This window comes from Chenopodium album, chromosome 13 (assembly GCF_948465745.1).
Source record: "Chenopodium album chromosome 13, dcCheAlbu1.1, whole genome shotgun sequence".
Taxonomy (NCBI): Eukaryota; Viridiplantae; Streptophyta; class Magnoliopsida; order Caryophyllales; family Amaranthaceae; genus Chenopodium; species Chenopodium album.
Window position 1 is genome coordinate 23,164,457 of NC_137846.1, and position 9,171 is coordinate 23,173,627.

A 9,171-nucleotide genomic window follows, 5' to 3' on the forward strand; every position below is an offset into this window, starting at 1 on the left:
ACTCATTTAGCTGTAGTCTCGTGTACTTCTATGATGGGTGGACTAGATCTTATATATGAACTTGTTTGTTGTTACTTATATGCAAAATGATTTTACCTTATGTAGGCTCTCTTGCATACATGCTTTGGTGTTTGTTCTTACTTTTCTCCTTGTAACCTACAGAATCTTGTGATAGCCTCTATTTGGCGGTGTACAAGTCATTAATGGATCGATTAATTGGTAAAAGCTATGCCATTTGAATTTATACAAAATAATGACTAGAGCGTGACGACGAGACTCTAAAGTATGGAAATTATGGATTATGAATTTGTGATAGTTATTGTTTCTTATACTTAAGATAGTGATTGGAGTGTTTACAAGTCATTAATGGATCAATGTATTTGTGCTCTGGATAATTAGATGATCATGTTCATTGGAAATTATAAAACCATTAAACCAATTTAAAACACTTTGTACTCTATTATTAGTGTAACTTAAAAAAGAATAGCAATAATGATCTTTTTGAGAAAATTGCTTATTCAAAAACATTATGTTTATCCATTTATATATGCTTCTCATTTGCTTATATTGAAGTGCTTTTATACTTCGTATATCTTTTCAAGTATAGAGTTTGTATTTGCTTTTGTTGTGAGATGAGGGCGTCTGTCACATATATCTTGGTTAATGTTTTACCATTGTAATCTATTCACCAAGTATCAATTGATTGCTATGAAAGATATGAGTTATTTGATTGGTGGTGGCATTGTATTATAGTAGTGCCATATACACTCATTCATATGTCTCTATTTGCATAATCAACTCAAATACATAATCCCTAAATTTGTAATAACCAATTAAACATTTACTTAAACATGACACCAACTAATACGCGCGCGGAAGACCTGCTGATCACAAAATAAAATAAGGGAATGCAATGGAAGGGGAAAGGGAGAGGGTATTTGAAAGTGAAGAGAGAGAGAGAGAGAGAGAGAGAGAGAGAGGATGGGGACCATGGGGTATGTAGGACTAAGCTGACTAAGAATAATAAACCATAATAGAACAGAGATATGGAGAGAAGAATAAGGAGTAAGGATGTGGGGAAAGGAAGAGAACGCGAGAATGAGAAGGAGATGAGGAAGAGGGATTAAAATGGTGACTAGGTGAATTTAAAGATGATAAAGAATGACCGAGGATAGAGAGACATGAAGATTAAAGCTATTTGAGTAGACCATTATAGAATAAAATATCTTTTTGATAGTGTAACAAAAAATTAATTATTAAAAAGAGAAATTCTCTACTACACATGACTATAAGATAAATGAGACGAGGAAGAAAAGCGTAGTAAGTTTGAGGGGGAGAGCAAGTGGGATATATGAGCTATCATCTTTTTCACTCTCCTCCCATCCTTTCACTTTGCTTTTCAGATTTTCTTGCTCTCCTATAGCTATCATCTTCTTCCTTCTCTCGCTTCATTCCAGAAATAAATAACCAGTAAGTGTGATTTGTAGTATATGCTGAGGTGGAGGGGGTGCTTTGTGGTGGTATAGCCGTATAGGGGTGGTGAAATCGCAAGTTTGTATTCGGTTTAAACACTAGCAACGAGATTGATTGGGTAGATGACGATTACTCTTACGATCCCTTAATCTCAAAAGTACCTCTTATTTAAAGGTACACCTTTAAAGATCACTAAAGAAAAGAAAGATAACTTAGAAATCAAATTTAGGAGAGAAACTTCGGGCAATTAGCTTAGGAGAGGGAAAGAAAGAAACCATTAGTGAGAGAGACCACTTAAGAATGATCCATCACCTAAGAAAGTTAGGGTGATTAGCTTATGAAAACGAAATTATCTTAGGAAAAAGGCTTCATAAAATGCAAGAGAAAAAGAGACCACACAAAAAAGATCACTTAAGAAAATCAAGGCAATTATCTTAATTTAAGAGAGAGAAAAAAATGCAGCCACTTAAGAAAAATAATTTATGAAAATAGGGTAAATTGGCTTTGGAGAGATGAGAGACCAATTAAGAAAGATCACATACAAAAATCAAGGCAATTAGCTTGGAAGAGAGAGAGAGAGGGGTCACTTAAGAAAGATCACTTTTGAAAATTAGGGCAATTAGCTTAGGAAAACAAAATTAGCTTAGGAAAAAGCTTTCTAAAATGAGAGAGAGAGAGAGAGAGAGAGAGAGAGAGAGAGAGAGAGAGAGAGCACTAAGGAAAACCACTTTAAAAAATTAGGGCAATTAGCTTAGGAAGCGTTTTATTAATAGACTAGAGAGAGAGAGAGAGAGAGAGAGAGAGAGAGAGAGAGAGAGAGAGAGAGAGGGGAGAGAGAGGCCACTTACGAAAGATCATTGAGATAGACCACTTAAGAAAGGTCACTTAATATAAAAAGGATAGACAACTTAAGAAAGATCACTTAAAAAAGAAATTAGCTTAGGAAAAAGAGTTACTAAATGCTAGAGAGATAGAGAGAGATACCACTTAAGAAAGTTTTCGAAAAGAGAAGGATCACTCAACAACGAAGAAAGATCACTTAAGAAAAGAAAGATCACATAAGAAAATTAAGAGATCACTTTATGTTATAAAATACACGAAATTAAAGGAAGAATAAAAGAAAGATGTAGAGAGTAATCTTCATTGTCATATATATTCTTTATTAGGTCATGCCCATAGATATATATATATATATAATATATATATATATATATATATATATATATATATATATATATATATATATATATATATATATATATATATATATATATATATATATATATATATATATATATATATATATATATATATATATATATATATAGGTGAGTAGTAAGTAGTAACCTCTTAAAGACAGTGTAAAATCATCATTATGTGAAGGATTAAAGAAATAAAGACAAAAGGGGTTACAAAGGAAGTAAAGGTCTAAGGGATTTACAAAGGAAACTAATAAAACTAGGGAGTTACAAAGACATAATGGACATACATAACTCTATTTCATAACACTCCCCCTTGGATGTGCATTATTGAGGATTGTGCCTTGTTAAAACCTTACTAGGAAAACCCTGTGGGATAAAACCCTAGTGAAGGAAAAGAGTACATCATTTTCGTAATACGGCTTGACATGCTGCCTCGTTAAAAACCTTACCAGGAAAACCCTATGTGGGACAAAACCATGTTTAAGGGAAAAAGAGTGCAGCACGTATTTTCTCCCCCTGATGAATGCATAACTTGAGATCTTCCAATGTAATGAATCCAATGTCTTAGTAAATTCACACTTGTAGCTGAATAACATTCTTTGATATTTGATCCTCCCTGATCAAACTTGAGTCTTCAAATCCACAGTGATGCATCTTCATTTCTCCATATTACCTATGTCGTATACCACTATTTTACTTGTATATGACACTTTTGTTTCAAGTTGCCTTACCATCAAAATTATGCCTGCTTCTGGAGGTCATAAAAGTAGCTATTAACTCAAATATTGATAATAATTTATGGCAACTCGTGATATCTTGATGTCATTATCTAATCTTATATGAATTAGTAATAATATAATATAGCAATTACTATGTACTTTACTCATAGTTCTTCTGGACCATAAGAAGATTATTCTTGCTGTAATATATCTCATTACTGCTCTTCTTTAGACATTTTGAATTTTACACGAGGCAAGAACGGCCATGAGAAAACCGAATTCGCCCCAACCTCGAATTCGGATTTTCGAAGGACGCGACCCTATACAAAATCGATTATTCTCACATGGTTAAACTTCAGGTTGATATCTCAAAAACTTAGTCAATAATACTCTCAATGAGTTTGATAACAATATCAACATTGTCATTTTTCAGAATATAAAATTTGAAGGGCTAGATATTTGAGTATGTTGTATGTAAGTTCTTCGGAAACTCTTCATGCATGATTCATAACATGCTATTGGATCATCATCATATAAACTTTCATCACAATTATAAGCCCGTTGAATTATAAATTTCTTCTTGTAAGCCTTCATCATAATTATAAACTCGTCATACCACAAACATTCACATATAACACAATTGTTGTATAAAACTAATGCATGCAATATGAAAGGTAGAATTCATGATAAAATATAAAACAAAATATATATGTGATGAATAATGCATCAAACTACATCCTATACATACAATGAATAATGCATAAATCTAAAACTTGAACATGCACATAAATTAAATTAAAGACTAAAAATTTCAAACACTGTACAGTGTGGATTTCAAAAATCCATTTTCTAATTGGACTACTAGTCCATGATAAACTTTTGATCATTAACATTCATATTTCATTGGACTTTTTGTCCATGATAAGCTTTTGATTTATTATCTTAGTTTCATGTCGACATCAAAATGGACATATATTTCTGACCCCTTATTAACAAGTCCATTCCTTCTGCATATACATATTATTTATCGGTTCCATCATATGCCAGTATCATATAATTCCTCAAGATACAATTTTAATTTACATGTTATTTTGACAATGATATCTGAATACATTTCTCATTGGTACCATTATAATTTTTTTTTACATAATAGGTCATCTATTATAATAATTCAGATATGTATACCATGTATCATGGGTATTTCTCACACTATGGTATTAATATACTATTATTATACTTTAAAAGTATCAACTGCACTATCTTGCCATATATAACATATTTATATTGGAACCGATAATACAATCTACACTTCAGGTGTAGTGATTTAAAGAAAACTTGACAAGATCTATCTTAATGTATGCACATAATATCATTATCACTACCAATTGACTGTTGGTGTAGTGGTGATTGAGACTACACTTGCTAGGGAGGACCCGTGTTCGATCCCCCGCAACAACAATTGGGAGGGGACTGGAACCTAACCACCTAGAACTGATCCCCGAATCCGGATTAACCCAAAGGGTGAACCGGGTGGAACACCAAAAAAATAATAATATCATTATCACTATAATAAGATGACATGTAACTTTATAAAGTATCATTAGAGGGATCAACTGATTATAATTTTATAATTTTGCCAACTTACTTCAATTCTTCCCCCTAAGTTGGTAAAATATCTCAAATATTAGGGCAATTCTTCACCAACTTAAAGTATAATTTCGTGTGCAACAAATTTCATCTCATAGGATAATCATATATATTCAACAAATTTCTATCTATTCTGGAGAATAATGAATTTTTTTTTTCTCTTCTAGAGATCAATATTAATAAGGGGATTATGAATTGTGTAGTTGTCTATTTTCTTATTCTATTTCTTATGTACTGACATACAATGGTCCCAATCAAGAGATTGTTATACAAACATAAACTTCCCTGTAATTCTGCTAGGTGGTGATCTTCGGGATCACTAAAACATTGATAGTATGATACTAGTCCCTTAAAATTTTCACATATAACTTGTACTTGGTGAGCTTCTGGTCACCTAATATTTGTAAGCATATAATTTATTCTAGTGAACTTCTAGTCACCAATTATATTATCTCTTGAACTTTTCTTTTACCACAAACTATTAAAAATCACAATCCAAATATAGCTCAATCTCAATGTTATGTCTTGTCATTCAATTATTTCATATATTTAACATGAGAGAGCATCAACACATTATTTCTTTCATATCAAATGAAACTTCAAGTTTTCATAACGGGAATTTATTAAACCCCGGATGGCATAATTTTTAATTATCACATCCAATCATTTTTTCCTTTAGTATTTATATTCTGGCCAATTTTATAATACTGGTGATCACCTTATTATAGATACTTTATGCATGGCCATGAGTATGATGTGATATACATACACCAATGTGTTTCTTTCTACAATTGGCAAGACAATTAACTAATACTCATACTCCACTGGAGCATTGATTGTAATCTTGATACATGCTAATCTTGTTGGACAACATTTTATACTCTTTTTGAGTACTTTACATAATCATAACACATTTTAATGTATTAGAATTGATCTCGATCTTCAAGAGATCCATCACAATGTGTCATTTTCGCAAATTTGTCATTGTCAATTATTATCCATTTTCTCCTCCAAGGATTCTTATCGTTGTAACCCTTTAGATTACCACACTTCAGGTGTGCTACTTTTAATAGCAATTGATCTTGTCCTTCTAGGACATCAACTTAATATGTATATTTATAACTAGTATACAGGTAATGACATATATTTTTCATATCCATCTTCAGGATGGTATTATTCTAAATATTAGATTATCATGTGGCCACCTCTATTAAATAAGTTATTGATATTTATGCTAGTGTATGTACTAAACTGATTATCAATAAATTTAATTATTCATGTGCAAGGATTACATAATTAAAACAATGGAATAAACACTATCTCCCCCTAATCCTTGTATATGGGGGTATAAAAATAGTCCATAATCTTTAAATCCCTTGCTCCTTTTAAGCCATAAATCTTTTAGCAATGCATGTATCAAACAAAGAAAAGTTATTCTTTTCCTCTTGCCCAATTATATGAATCTTTATATTGAAAATTCTCAAAATTAAAATATGGGCATAATGAAACATTTCTCAACTAAGAATCTCATAATGTCATGCTTAATTACATTAACTCGTAATTTTTCTTACTCAAATGAATATTATGTAGTCACGTTTGCAATTATTATGAACTTTTTACACAAATTATAATAGTCATGCAAACATGTTTAGTTTTCTTTCAATCATGCAATTTCTCATTTACTTCTGGGAATGAGCTAGTGAGTCTAGTTAGTATTCGCCAATTTGATCTCACATAAAGTTTGCTATTAAAAATATCCAACCAAAAGAAAGATACATCAACGAACTCTTTAAAAACTTTATAAGGTATTAGTTATTAGATCATGCAATTTCAACCAAAATATTCGTATTAGTTAATAGTCCATATTGATTAATACGGAGAATATAATTATTAGACCAAACAGTAATCTAGGATATTTGCCTAACCCTGCTTCAATACTAACAATCTAATTAACATAGTATGAAAATTAAAATTAAGTAAGAAGTAGCACACTGAAATTTATCTAGATATTGCAGGAATTCTTAAAATATCACCAAAGAAGTATTAGTAGGATCTTCATCCCGGTTCAAATTATTGGTGGTAATTGAAACACAAATTATTCAATTACATCATCGACACAGGCTTTCAAAGTAAACATATAGGGTACTATTTAATTAGATATAAAAATTATAATACTAGTATTAATCATGTAATGTGAAAATATAATCATGAACATGCTATCAAGCACGCACAACATGTATGGTCTATCATGCAAAGATAATTATCATGCAAAAATATCAAATTATGTGAAAATGTACATAAAGTTATCTAAAACAACTGACACCTAATCGGCAAACCTCTTCATCATATGATAAATAATTACAAAACAAATCAATGATTGTTTCATGATAAACAATATCAGATTACAACATGAAACAAAATTATATACGGTAATTGTACTCGTAGAATCTAATGCAAATTATCGGTAATAATTAACATCTAGAATATGCATACTAATTTATATCGGATCAAAATAACAAAATATAGTATATGCAGTTCTTTAATAGTTATTGAGATCTAATTTAATTGGTTGCGATAAGGTACATAACCATAGTTCATAAACATTTTTGTCATGTTTAAACAAGATCTAATAGAAATTGAGGCAGTGAGTATATATTCCTAAGCAAAATCATTATCATACATCATTTAAAACGATACTACAATAATCAAATGATGAATAATATAATTAGCAGTCACACAAGTCAACAAAGCTATGAAATTATATATTTGCAAGCCAATGTCGTCATCAAACAATCCAAAATTAATCATAAAATAAGTGCCAACAAACAAAATAAAAGCCAATTACTATTAATCAAACAATACAAAAAGATTTTACAATAACCTCTACATGACAGTTATCATCTTAATAGCTTTCAATTCTGAAGCTAATCTATATCTATACTTAGTATTTAAAAACACAAACCAAAATTGACACATGTCATCATTCTTTCTCACCTTTCTTTATTCATCCTCCCTCCTTATGTTTTCAAAGAAATTCTCTCTTCATCTCCCCCTTTATTTCTCAATAACTTTTATATTTTGTAATCTTTATTTTAATTCAATAACAAATTAAATTTCCTAAACCTTCTCCTCTTCTCATTATTCCATCTATCAATTCAATTTATTCACATTCATAATTCATTTCTTTAATTTGACCCCTTATCTTCCCCCTCTTCTTATATAAATACAAATTTTCAATAAAGATTTTTTCACTCATTAAGTTTCAAAAACTAAAAAAATTAGAGAAACATCTCTCAAAATTCTATGTGAAATTTCTACAACAATGAGGATGATGATTGAAAAAAGAAATATTGAGGTGGCAAGAATACTATGGAAATTCCATAGGATGACATTGTTTGCGTGTCATGGGGCTTTAATTTTGAAGATATTAAGCGCAATATAAGAGACATATATTGGTAAAGACTAAAGAAGAATATCATGCCTTCTCTTTCAAAAAAAAAAGAATATCATGCCTTCACATTTGATGTAAAAATTGTAAAATTATAATAAGTGTTTGGTATTTACAAAGTAGTTTTTTATACAAATTGTTGATTAATATATCATGCGATAGAGATATGATTTTACGATTTTAAGCCATTTTTTCTACAACTATTAGTCTATTACCACTAATTCATAAAATATTATTATATGTCAAAAGACGATAAAATAAATTCATTCAAATAGTTTGTAAAGGGTTTTTTTTTTGGTGACAAAGATAATTTGTAAAGTTTCAAATAAATATATAACTTAAGCATAACCCGTGCGTAGAACGGGTCCAAAAGCTAGTTAAGTCTATAAGCATAATAGATATTATTAAATAAATTATAAAAGATAGCCGCACATACTGGTTTGGTGGTAACTAAGGAAAAAGTAATGAACAGTTCAAAACAGAATCATATGAAGGATTATGTGCAAAGTAGAATAATACAAGATACAACATAATATTTCGGCCACGACTATTACGAAAATTTGTGGTAATTGTATATATAATAATCATATTAAACATACCTGATTTTAGAGTAGGGTAATTTGATTCAATCGGGTAGAACTTTGGTGCTGATAACGTGTTACAAAATACATGAAATTAAAGG